A 13,531-nucleotide genomic window follows, 5' to 3' on the forward strand; every position below is an offset into this window, starting at 1 on the left:
CCTTAAGTACTGGTTAGGCCTCATACACACTGGGCTTTTTTACAGCTGCTCTTTTGGGGCGACAAATGTTTTATTTTTTTACTGCCGCTAAACTTCCCTGGATGTTAACAGCTCCTAAACTTTATTTTGTTTCTTGAAGCGGAGGCCACTGGCATCCTTAACAACCAATGAATAGCTGGTTGTTAAGGAGCGGGCTGGGAAGCCGGCCACTGCATCCTTAACAGATGAGTTATCAGCTGTCAACAAATGTGAAAAAAAACATTGCCGGCAATACAAAAATGGGAAAAAATTAAATGTCGTGGGATCCCCCACCACCCCCCATCCATAGCAGACCCTTAGGTCTAGTATGAATTTTGAGGGCAATGTAATTTTTTTTAAATGGCACTCCAAAATCCATACCAGACCCATATCTGAGCATGCAGCCTGTCAGGCCAGGAAAGATGGGGGACCAGTCACAGTCAGTGTTAATGGGAGAATCCCTCCAATGGAGCCATTATGTTTTCCCAGTGGGGGGGGGGGGGGTGAAGCAGCCCCCGTTGGGACACACGGTGATTATTGCTAATGGCTATAACAGCCTCTAGCAATAATCACATTTAATATCCGACTGGCTGGTTGTACCCAAGTTGATTGATCAATCAGCTTAGGTACACTTAGCCTGCCTATACATGGTTTAAATCTCGGCCGGTTCCTGCTGAAGCGTCTGAGATCTGAACCATCTGTGGCCGGCTTTTTGGCCAAACATCAATCCCAAATGCTGACATTTAGGAGGATGGCAAGGCTCCCTAATACCCCCCCAGTGGTTAAACTGAAAGGTGGTGGAATGAATAGAAGGTGAGTATGTACAACTGAGTTAGGTAGCAGTTAACCTCCCTGGCAGTATTCCCAAGTGTGGCTCGGGGTGAATTTTCAATTCCCAAAGTGGTAACCCCGAGCCACACTCGGGATTGCATTGCAGTATCCATGTACAGCTTACTTACCTTGTCCCCAGGATCCTGCAATGTCTCCCCGCTGTGTGTGAGCCGTGTCTCTGCTCGATTCACAGTGCCGAGCTCCGTTCCCTGCGAGCATCGCGACGCAGCTCTGCGCCAAAGTAAAAAACACAGTATACATACAGTACACTGTAATCTTACAGATTACATTACTGTATCAAATAGTTTCACATCCCTTTTGTCCCTAGTGGTTTGTCCAGTGCCCTGCATGCAGTTTTATATTATATATACTGTTCTTTCTGCCTGGAAACTGGAGATTGTCCATGGCAACCAAAAATTGTCCCTTTACGTCAAAAGTGCTTTTAGACCAGCTAGAAAACAGCGATAATAAATTTGAATTGCTTGCAGAATTGAGAGATAGTGATTTGTGGAGAAATTCATCATCAAACACTGAAAGTAATGACAGCGACAATTCTGCAACAGAGAAAATTTCAGTGTTTTTGATTTGATTACATGATTTGATTATTGAATACATTTTATTATTATTAGTTAGAATTATTTATTATACTATAATTAAGTGTTTCAAACTTTATCATACCCGGCATGTCTACTAGACTCTTGTTTGGACAGATTTAGGTGAATTATTTCTAAGAATTACAGGCCTACAATATAAAATGCCAAATTTCCATGCAAAACAATGTACCGCATTTAGCATCAAAAATCTGACATAATCATACCGTCAGGGAGGTTAAAGGGGTTGTAAAGAAAAAAATGTTTTCACCTTAATGCAATCTATGCATTAAGGTGAAAAAACATCTGATGATGCCGGCCTCCCCCGAGCCCCGTTTTAATTACCTAACCCCTCAAACTCCAGCGCTCGGTCCCGAGATCCTCTTCGCCGCTCAGCCTGGCCGCTGATTGGCTAGAGCGGATGGATTGAGAGCAGCGCAGCCATTGGCTGGCGCTGCTGTCAATCACATCCAGTGACGCGGCGTGCCGAGGGGCGGGGCCGAGTGATACAGTGAGCGGCTATGGCCGCTCGCTGTGTAACGGGAGCGTGCCCGCAAGGACTCATCACCATGCGAGCTCTCTCGCATGACTGTGGTGAGTTCTTGTGGGGAGGACCAGAGACAGCTGCCGAGGGACCCCAGAAGACGTGGATTGGGGCCCCTCTGTGCAAAATGAACTGCACAGTGGAGGTAAGTATAACCTGTTTGTTATTTATTTATATTTTTTTTCAAATAATTTTTATTGATTTTAAAAGGTCATACAAAGGGAAATAAAAACAATAACATAACAACAGTAAGGGAAGGGGTAGGAGCGGAAAAATCTGCATGGTACAAGTAGAGTACATACAATATTACATACAATATAATAAAAGGTATAAGCATAAAGAGGGTATATCAATAACGGGCATAGGGGGCAGGTGAATGTGCATGTCGAGTTGTTGTTTGTTATTTTAAAGAAAACATTTTTTTTCCTATAGTAACCCTGTAATTGTACCTTTCCTCACATGAGCATAAGTTACTTATTAAACTACTGCCATTTGATTTCCTACAATGCAACAATACATTTTTTAACTGAATGTTTATGCCTCAAAAGCATTAAATATAATTATTTTAATAAAGTGCTTGTCATACTTAGATCTTCAGTTACTGCAACATCAGAAAAGTGATACAGGAGGAGATCACATTCCAAAGATCAAGATTTCAGACTGATAACACCAGGTTAGCTTAGACAACCCTCAATTGATTACCTGCTTTGGGACTACACCTAGGAATCTAATCAGGACACCAAAGAAAACATGGCCTTCTAAACCAAACATACTTCCACCCCTCAAAACTTGTCACTTGGTACATGAAGATACTAAGGTGTGGAAAGACAGTGCCTTTTGAGTTCTCTACTTATTATCCCAAAAAGGAGAACCGGACATTCTGTGTGGATGATGAACTGGAAATGTAGATATTCAGAATTATCTTCATATTCAATCATTTTACATTTACACTCATTTCTGTTTCTAGATAGGTCATTATAGGTGCTAGGCTAAAACTCTGACATATTAAAGATACCTACTTAGTAGCAGGTAAAATATGGTGCAGAGTATTACTTGTAACAGATGTCTGATGATAAAGGTAAAAGAAATATGACAGTGCACCTGCATGTATTGATCTTAGATGACATTTTTTTTCAAGTGGATTCAAACCCAATAATATAGTTAACCTCTTTTACCATTCTGAATAATATGTTTTACATGTGTGATTACTGTGATGAGCTGTTGCTGTTTAGTGTTTACTTTTTCTTATACTGGAAATATTAAAGAACTTCACTAATGCTGTGCACAGTATGTCTATGATTACCTCCTCACTGGTGACTACAGGGGTGCAAGGGTGGGATACAGCTCTGGTTCATGGCAAGAAGTCGCCATGACAGACTGAATTCTCTGGCCCGGATTCAGATAGGAGATACGACAGCGTATCTCCTGATACGCCGTTGTATCTCTGAGTGTGGGCCATCGTATCTATGCACCTGATTCAGAGAATCAGTTACGCATAGATTTCCCTAAGATCCGACCGGCGTAAGTGTCTTACACCGTCGTATCTTAGACTGCATATTTACGCTGGCCGCTAGGTGGCGCTTCCGTATAGTTATGTGAGGAATATGCTAATTAGGTATTTACGTCGATTCAGAAACGTACGTCCCGCCGGCGCATTTTTTTACGTCGTTTACGTTAGGCTTTTTTCGGCGTATAGTTACCCCTGCTATATGAGGCGTAGCTAATGTTAAGTATGGACGTCGTTCCCTTGCCGAGTTTTGAAAATTTTACATCGTTTGCGTAAGTCGTTCGCGAATAGGGCTGGACATCATTTACGTTCACGTCGAATCCAATACGTCCTTGCGGCGTACTTTGGAGCAATGCACACTGGAATATTTCACGGATGGCGCATGCCCAGTAAAAAAAAAACGTCAAAAATGCGGGGTCATCTCAAATTTCAATAAAAACACGCTCACAACATCCCCATTTGAATTAGGCGGGCTTACGCCGCCACACATACGTTACGCCGCTGTAACTAAGGGCACAAGTTCTTTCTGCATACGGAACTTGCGCCCAAAGTTACAGCGGCGTAACGTATCTAAGATACGCTACGCCGGCAGATAGATAGACGAATCTATCTGAATCCGGCCCTCTAGGTTTATGTACATTGTTTAGTGTGGAGGTTTCCACAAAACTCCATAATAATTAGTTATGTGAATGTGCTATATAAGTGCTACACAAGCCATGTAATTTACCAGTTATACCATGTGTTCCCAAGTATTTTGTACAATCATAACCAAAATGCCACCTGTCTAAAAGTTTTTATGACCCAAACACATTTTTTTCTGAAACACTTTTTATTGAAATCCTTAGAAACCCATCAAAATGCTGCAATGCATTTTACATTGAACATCAATGCATGTCATACCACATTAAAATGGTAGTAAAGTTTCCTTAAGAAAGAAAAAAAAAGTTCCCCCCTGCAGATTTAAGTCATAATATACTAGTGTGCACCACATACTAGTACATTATGAGAGACTTGCCTACAAACTGAGCCCTCCAGAGCTGGGCTGTCACTACTTCCTCTGGTCCCCAGAGCTTCCATCCTAACCCGCTCTTCTTTAGGGGCACCGAATCTTCATCCACTTGAATGGCAGGGCTGCCAAGCACCCAGTGCTTCTCATTGCACACATACTTCAGCACAATACAAGGCACAGATGTGAACTATTGTGGAGCTATGTGTTGCAAAAAAGGGTTATGTGCATTTTTTAGGATGTTTAGGTGCATTGCCAGCTAAGGATGCGCCGAACACCCCCGGGTTCGGTTCGCACCAGAACTTGCCGAACAGGTAAAAAATTTGTTCGAACACCATTAAAATGTCTATGGGACACGAGCATGAAAAATCAAAAGTGCTCATTTTAAAGGCTTATATGCATGGTATTGTCAGAAAAAGTATCCTGCCCCAGGGAACATGTATCAATGCCATCTTCTTTTTAAAACAGTATTTTTTTCGGGAGCAGTGATTTTAATAATGATTAAAGTGATACAATAAATGCAAAATATTCCTTTAAATTTCGTACCTGGGGGGTGTCTATAGTATGCCTGTAACGTGGCGCCTTTTCCCGTGTTTAGAACAGTCCCTGCACAAAATTACATTTCTAAAAGGAAAAAAAGTAATACAAAACTACTCGTGGATATAATAAATTGTCGGGTCCCGGCAATACAGGTAAAAGTAATGGAAAAAAAAAAAAAACCGGCAGTCCATTACCAGGCCCTTTGGGTCTGGTATGAATATTAAGGGTAACCCCAAACCAAAATAAAATAAAAAAAATTGCATGGGGTCCCCCCAAATTCCATACCAGGCAGGTTTAACAAAGGCGACCCCAGATCCCGGCTCCCCCATGTGAATTGGTAAAGAGGAACATTGTACCCCTACAATTTCACAAAACAAAGTGTCAAAAATGTTTAAACACAGTAGACAGCTTGGGACCTTCATTTAAAAAAATAAATAAAAATCCAGCGATGTAATCCATTCTCGAGCGGAGGATACAGAGAAAAAAAACAAAAAAACTTTTTTTGCACCCACTTACGGGCATAGACTCTGCGGTGACCGCAGAGTCTATGCCCGTAAGTAGGTGCAAATACCTGTCTTAGGCCCCGTACACACCATAGAATCCATCCGCTGAAAAATCCCAGCAGATGGGTTTCAGCGGATAGATCCTATGGTGTGTACACGCCAGCGGATCTGTTTGCGCGGATATTTCTCCCCTGGGATGGATTCCAGCAGATCGAATATTTGCTGACATGCCAAGCATGCCAAGCATATCCATCTGCTGGAATCCATCCCAACGGATGGATCCGCTGGTCTGTATAGACTCACCGGATCCATCCGTCCGAAGGGACCCCCCGCATGCGTCGTAATGATTCGACGCATGCGTGGAATTCCTTATATGACAGCGTCGCGCACGTCGCCGCGTCATAACCGCGGCGACACGTCATCGCCAGAGGATTTCGGCGCGGATTTCAATGCGATGGTGTGTACACTCCATCGCATGAAAATCCGCCGAAATCCTCGAGAGGATTTATCCGTGGAAACGGTCCGCTGGACCGTATTCGCGGATAAATTCTCTTGTGTGTACGGGGCCTTAGACAGGTATCTGCACCCCCCTCCTCCCTGAAAGGGAGGAATCTGATAAACGGAAGTCCCACTTTAGGGTGGAGCTCCGCTTTAATACAGAACAGGTCATTATGAGTATCTCGTAATGCCTTTTGGCCTCTGTAACGCTCTGGCAGTTTTCCGAGATTTGTTGCAGTTATGTGTGGTGGTTTATCTCGATGAAATCCTCATATTTTCCAAGTCCCTGGAGAGCCACCACACAGATGTCTGTCGAGTGCTACAAAGACTAAGAGAGAACAATCTCTATTGAAAACTGGATAAATGTGAATTCCATCGGGAACAAGTCAAATTCCTGGGTTATGTAATTTTCACGGCTGTTTTTTTGATGGACCCAGAGAAACTTTCTGCTGTCCTACAGTGGCCTTGACTCGTAGATTTACGTCCTCTGTCCTCTGACTACCTTAGGTGTTGCTCCTGTGTTGGCACATCCTGATCCTACGTTGCCTTTTATCCTTGAAGTTGATGCTTCTGAGACTGGAGTTGGCGCCAGTTCCCGTCCCCCCCCAGGTGTGTTCTGGGAAACACACGGCTCCCAGAACACAGCGGGGAACAGTAAGATTGGCACAGCGTGACTCGCACATGCGCAGTAGGGAACCGGGCAGTGAAGCTGCACCGCTTCACTTCCCGATTCCCTCACCGATGATGGCGGTGGGGGCAGCCGAGAGACGAGCGATTGCTTGTCTTCTGCTGCCGACGTCGCTGGACTCCAGGACAGGAAAGTATCCATTTATTAAAAGTCAGCTCCGCTTTAAAGGCAGTTTTCCACTCGTCATCCTCCTTAATCCTCACAAGATTGTATGCCCCTCTCAAATCAAACTTTGTGAAAACCGTTGATCCCTTGAGGCGGTCAAATAACTCCATAATCGGATAGGAATTCTTAATCGTGAGGCGATTGAGACCCCTATAATCAATGCAAGGTCTCAGTTTTTTTCACAAAAAAGAAACTAGCACCAGCAGGAGACGAGGATTTGCGGATGAAACGTAGAGAGTGCATCTGCAACATAGTCCTCCATGGCCTTATCCTCCAAGACCGGCAAAGGGTAAACCCGGCCACGAGGGGGGTATGGCACAAGGTTGAAGGTCAATTGCGCAATCATACGACCGGTGTGGAGGCAAATTCCTGGCTTGACACTCAAAGACATCGCTAAAACCGCGATACTGCTCCGGCAGGGAGGAGAGTGAAGAGGTGCACAGGACCTTGGCTATCTTCTGGAAGCATCTCTTAGTGAATTGTTGGTAACCAGGACAGAACCTCAGCACAGAGCCAATCAAAAGAGGGGTTGTGCCTCTATAACCAAGGATAACCAATAACCAGCGGAAACTTAGGTGAGGAAATATCTTGGAATTGGATTATCTCATGGTGAAGAGCCCCTACGGCCATGGACAACGGAACAGTCTCATGAATCACCATGGGCAGGCTGTAGACGTCTCCCGTCAAGAGCCTCAATGAAAAGTGGAGTGTCACGCAGCTGCAGCGGAATCAAGTGCTTTGACACAAAGGCAGCATCAATGAACAGGCCTGCAGCCCCGGAGTCGATTAGAGCCTGTATCTCGACGAACGACTCAGCCTACAACAGGGTAACTGAAACCAGGGGCTTATCCTTCTGGGAAACTGGAGACGAAACAACGCCACCTAAGGCCTGTCCTTGACAGGATCTCAAGATTCGGGCGTTCCCTCGATGGGTAGGACAAGACTTCAAAAAGAGACCAGCCTGGCCACAATAAAGGCACAATCTCTCCCTCCTTCTAAGTGCTCTCTTGTCCGCAGAGAGACGCGTGAAGCCCAAGTGTATGGGTTCATCTTCACAGACCGACTCAGTACCAGGAGGCATGGAAGGTGAGGGAGGCAAGGGTGGGACTGCAAAGCTTGGAGACAACTGTACAGGAGGCTTCCACAAGCGCTCCTTAAGAGAGAATCTCTCTCTGAGTCTGGAGTCAATGAAGATGGCAAATGTGATCAAGCTCTCCAGCTCAGTGGGTATATCTCAGGCTGCTATATCATCCTTGATGTTATCTGAGAGACCATGAGAAAAAGCAGCCATGAGGGCCTCATTGTTCCAAGCAACCTCTGCTGCCAGAGTGGGGAATTTCATGGCGTAATCGGCAACCATCCTCGTACTCTGATGGACATGAGGCATTTGGCAGCAGAAGCGGATCGTGCAGGAATGTCAAATACCCTTTTGAAGGAAGCCACAATTCTGGGTAACTCAGGACCATGGGTTTTTGTGTCTCCCACAGAGGGTTTGCCCAGGCCAAGGCTCTGTCAGGAAGCAAAGATATCACAAAACCCACTTAGCTTCTGTCCGTGGGAAACGCCTGGGGCAGCAACTCAAAGTATATCTCAACCTGGTTGAAAACCCCTCTGCACTGAACTGGATTGCTCCCAAATCGCTGGGGAAGCAGAGCGGAACCAGACATACCTCTTATAGAGGTAATACTCGAGGTGGGTGCCTGCACAGAGACTACCGGAGAGGCCACAGTGAAAGATTCTAGATGAGCCGTGCGACTCAGGAGCGTCTGTATCGCTGTGGCAAACTGATCCATGCGGTGATCCAGGTCATCCAATCTGGAAAAAATATTACCAACAAGTGGATTGTCTGCATCTTCTGAATTCATGGCCTTCGTCTACTGTAAGAAACCATGAATCAGACCAAGACAGAAGTACAGTTTAATCCCACTTGTTTAATAATAAAAATAAAAAGGTAAACAGAGTAAGCATAGTTAAAACATAGCCAGAGTTCAGTAACCGGATCGTGTAGTTGGCCAAGCCAATGTCCAAGGGCCAGCGATAAGCAGGATCGGTAGCCAGTCAATCAAGTAGGTCTTCATCAGGAATGAAGGAGAAAGTCTCTTGTGATGTTAACACAGGCGAAGACAGAGAGCAAATGAACTGGAAGGCTTTAAAGCGGGGGTTCACCCTATCGACGAAATTTTTTATTTTTTTTTTAATTTTACCATAAAATCAGGCATTGTAGCGCGAGCTACAGTATGCCTGTCCCGAATTTTTTACCCCCGTACTCACCTTGTACGCGTAGATCGAAGATACCGGGGAATGGGCGTGCCTATGGAGACGGAGGATGATTGACGGCCGGCTCTGGCGCGTCACGCTTCTCCAGAAATAGCCGAAATAGGCTTGGTCTTCACGACGCGTGCGCATAGCCTGTGCGCAGGCGCCGTGAAGAGCCGAGACCTACTCTGGCTGTCTTCGGGGAGAGTGACGTGCCAGGGCCGGCCGTCAATCATCCTCCCTCTCCATAGGCACGCCCATTCCCCGCGGGAGCCGAAAAATACGATCTCCGATTACAAGGTGAGTCCGGGGTTAAAAAAATCGGGACAGGCATACTGTAGCTCGCGCTACAATGCCTGTCTCGATGGTAAAATCGTGTCGGGGGGGTGAACTACCGCTTTAAGTAGGCTGAGCTAACGAGCAGGATCATCAACAGGTGGATCACTGTGGAGAGATGGGAGCTGGCAATAAGCTGACAGCTGAGCTGCCAGCACAGAGAAGGAAGGGCTGAGCCCATCCTGACACCCGCTCTGTGCAATGGAATTGCACAGAGCGACCCTGATTCTCTGCTGGTGATACTGACCCCTCCTCTTCTTGGTGTGTCACCATAGGAATCCCGAGCTGCACTGCCTGTGTCCATTGACAGGCTCAGCCCTGCCCCCCCCACTGCCTTGTCAAAGAACTTGACTGACAGCAGCAGGAACCAATGGCTACCCCTACTCTCAGCAAAGCCTGTGAAAGCGAGAAGAGAAGAAAGAGAAGAAAGCCACTGGAGAGGTTACATGCCTGTCCTTATGTAACAGCACTGGTGAACGGAGTGAACCACAACTGCGGTTAGCAAGGATTTCAATGCGATTCTTTATGCGACAACTCAGTATTGGGCCCCAGGCGTCACTCCTCGCAACAGGAGTTACGGGGATCTATACATCATCACATAAAGAAAGGCGTTGAGCTACTAAGCATGGATGCATTACGACATGCGACCAGAGCTTAGCTTTAAACATATAGTTCAAGATCAATATTCCAATACACCTCTATATGCAGGTGATTATCAGTAAGGGACCCCAGGCATCACCTCTCACAACAGGAGTTTGGGGGTTCTCTACATCATATCACCTTAAGCATACAGGGATAGAATAGGCCACTAAGGAAGATGCTATGAAATAGCATCAACCCCTAGCATAGAAAAGTTAGAGCGAACATGTTCAAACAGTTAGGACAAGGCCTATAAGTAATTTATACTTCTGTCAAGCACGTAGTAAATATGAGTTGTAGTAACAACTAATAGTAACGTATGAGAGGCAATATAGCTCAGGTACTTTGAGAGTACATAGAATAGTTAGGAGCTGTAGTAACAACTAATAGTTATACATGAGTGGTGAATATGGTTCAGGTACTTTGAGAGTACATATAATAAGTAGAAGCTGTAGTAATAACTATTAGTTATATATGAGAGGTGAATATAGCTCGGGTACTTTGAGAGTACATATAATAATTAGGATCTGTAGTAATAACTATTAGTTATATATGAGAGGTGAATATAGCTCAGGGTATTTGAGTACAGACGTGCCTTTAACATATTCCTTAGCAGACAGTCCTATAACACAACAGTATCTTGGATACATTTAGCAGCAGAAGACATGATAAACAATAGCAATTGTATAGCTGGTATATAAGTAGCAGATCTTGCTATAGCACTACAAGTAACAGTATAGCTACTTATCCGTTTTGCTGGCTTCAGTATAGGTACTAGGGATCCTGTGGTGAAGGATGTTCAGTAGGGCAGTCTGAAAGGTTGTCCCAAGCAATGGCTCCAAGTAGCAATAAGTGTTGATGGTATTAAAGGAGTAGTTGAGGCTGGAGCGGTGTTCCGTTATGGGGAGCAATGACACCCATCTCTGTAGCGTAGGCCGAGCTACGGCTGACAATAATAGAACACTGTTCATCTGTTTCCTGAATGCCTTTATAGGCAGTGAACAGCTGTAGGCATTAGTACTGACTTTGAAAGGACCGTCCGTACTCCACGGCGCACTTCCGCGCTCCACGCTGGAACGGAGGATGGTGTCGGGCGATGACGTCATCGCGGGAGCGCCGTATGCGTTCCAGCATGGAACGCATTACGGCGCTGAAGCGCCTGTCTTAATAGAAGTAACAGGTGCGCAGAGCGCCTGTTACACCTGACCAATGACTGCTTGATTACACTGACACATTGGGGTGGATTTACTAAAGGCAAATCCACTCTGCACTACAAGTGTTGCTGTAAATCTGAGGGGAAGATCTGAAATCAGGGTGAAGCACTGCTGATTTTATCATCCAATCGTGTACAAGCAAAAATGTTTTTTTATTAGCCTTGAATATCCTCCACGGATCTACAGTGACTGCACTCCAAAGTACACTTTCGAGCGCAATTGTAGTGCAAAGTGGATTTGCCTTTAGTAATAAAACCCCTATAAAAACTATATGCTCGCATGACTCAATTGGGCAGCACAAGATAATAAGGAAAGCCTGGTGCGATTACCTGGTGCGATTACATACATTCATCATAAAACACAGCTCATTACTGATTACATTGTTATTCCATGTACCAATATTAGCAGGGCTTTTTTTCAGGGGGAACTTGGGGGAACTCAGTTCCACCACCTCTGGCTCAGACCCTTTGGTGCCCGCTCACCACAATCACTTGTAAACACAGAAGCCTGTTTTCTGTGTTTACAAGTGACAGCTCTGTACTCTGTGTGTAACCATCTGAACTCTGCACTCTCTATGTAATGCAATCCTGGTATTTAATGCCCCTTTAAGACCCTTCTACTGTTTGTGGAATCTGAAAGAGGTCGTGGTTGAGTTCCTGCACCTATTTTCTGAGAAAAAAAGCTCTGAATATTAGTAATAAAATCTGTACACTGACCATAAACAAGAACCCCTGAGACCAGCACATACGGTATGTGTGACTGGATGATACAACTGAATCAGCAAATAATGGAATAGCCATGACCTTCCTTCTTGATTTAGAACACATTTCATCAAACTGAGTCGATCAGCCAGGATGGAAAGTTATCGATCATATTGCATCAATCACCAGCACTGAGATGCTTTGTTCATGAATGTCATCGTATTTTGATTGGTCATATTATTACATGGTACGTTAAAATCAGAAATATAACTGATAACTTCCAATCATCATTCCAACCATTAACCCAAATCCTCTTCCTTGTGTGTGGCATATTTATCAAATGGATTGTCAGCTATAGCTCAATTATTCCTAGCAGGAGAAAATCAATAGCAGAAGAAATCAATCATTTAGGGAAGTGTATGGTCACCACATAAGGACCAGATGTTTTCTGGCACTTTCTGTTTACAATTAAAAATCTTACACATAGTAAGTGCGCCAGTCCACTTTTATTTAAAAGCACAGAAAAGTTCACAAAGACATCAGTAGCCCACACAGGGGGGTTCCGCCATTACTGTATCTTGCATACGCAATACTTTAGCCTCCTGGCTTACATTCTTGCCATATGGCCGCTTCAGGCCTTTAGCCTAGGCCTTAGGTCTGCTCCTCAGAACAAAAGAGTTTCCTAGAGTTAAGCTTACTCCTGATCAGCGCCTTGCTGCCCTATCACGAGGACATCTGCCTCCTGCAGACATGCATGCTCGGGCAGCACCCATGCAGCCTCCGACTCCTCTCCGAGGAATGGGAGTCCACCTGACTCCCATGCACAGACTTAATGTCTGTTGGGTGGAGCCCTGAGTCATAGTCAGGTCACAACTAAATAGCCCATCACACAGCTGTGCAATCAGCGTGCCTTTCTCTCCAAAATCTGGTGTAAACCAGTAATCTTTAAGGCAGCACAGGGTCCCACTGCCACTATATATATATATATATACACACACACACACACACACTAACACACAGTGGGGGTTATTTACGAAAGGCAAATCCACTTTGCACTATAAGTGCAAACTGCAAGTGCAAAGTGTGCTTTGAAGTGCAGTCGCTGTAAATCTGAGGGGTAGATCTGAAATGAGGGGAAGCTCTGCTGATTTTATTATCCAATCATGTGCAAGCTAAAATGCTGTTTTTTATTTTCCTTGCATGTCCCCCTCCGATCTACAGCGACTGCACTTCCAAGCTGCAGCACGGTGGTCAAGACCATAAAGCAGTTTAACAGAACAGGTTCCACTCAAAACAGGCCTCGCCATGGTCGACCAAAGAAGTTGAGTGCACATGCTCAGCATCATATCCAGAGGTTGTCCTTGGGAAATAGACGTATGAGTGCTGCCAGCATTGCTACAGAGGTTGAAGAGGTTGGGGGGGGGGGGTCAGCCTGTCAGTGCTCAGACCATACGCTGCACACTGCATCAAATTGGTCTGCATGGCTGTCGTCCCT

At 45.0% G+C, this 13,531-nt stretch overlaps 1 protein-coding gene across 2 annotated transcripts in view; it reads left to right on the forward strand.

Moving 5' to 3' along the window:
* GRXCR2 (glutaredoxin and cysteine rich domain containing 2) overlaps positions 1 to 3,268 on the forward strand; it is an 84,563-nt gene extending 81,295 nt beyond the window's left edge. For both annotated transcript variants that reach the window (XM_040344591.1, XM_040344590.1), the window contains exon 5: positions 2,574 to 3,268. The gene's annotated coding sequence lies outside the window, so the exon portion shown is untranslated. The remainder of the gene's footprint in view (positions 1 to 2,573) is intronic.
* The last annotated feature ends 10,263 nt before the right edge of the window (positions 3,269 to 13,531 follow it).

Source organism: Rana temporaria, chromosome 3 (genome assembly GCF_905171775.1).
Source record: "Rana temporaria chromosome 3, aRanTem1.1, whole genome shotgun sequence".
Classification (NCBI taxonomy): Eukaryota; Metazoa; Chordata; class Amphibia; order Anura; family Ranidae; genus Rana; species Rana temporaria.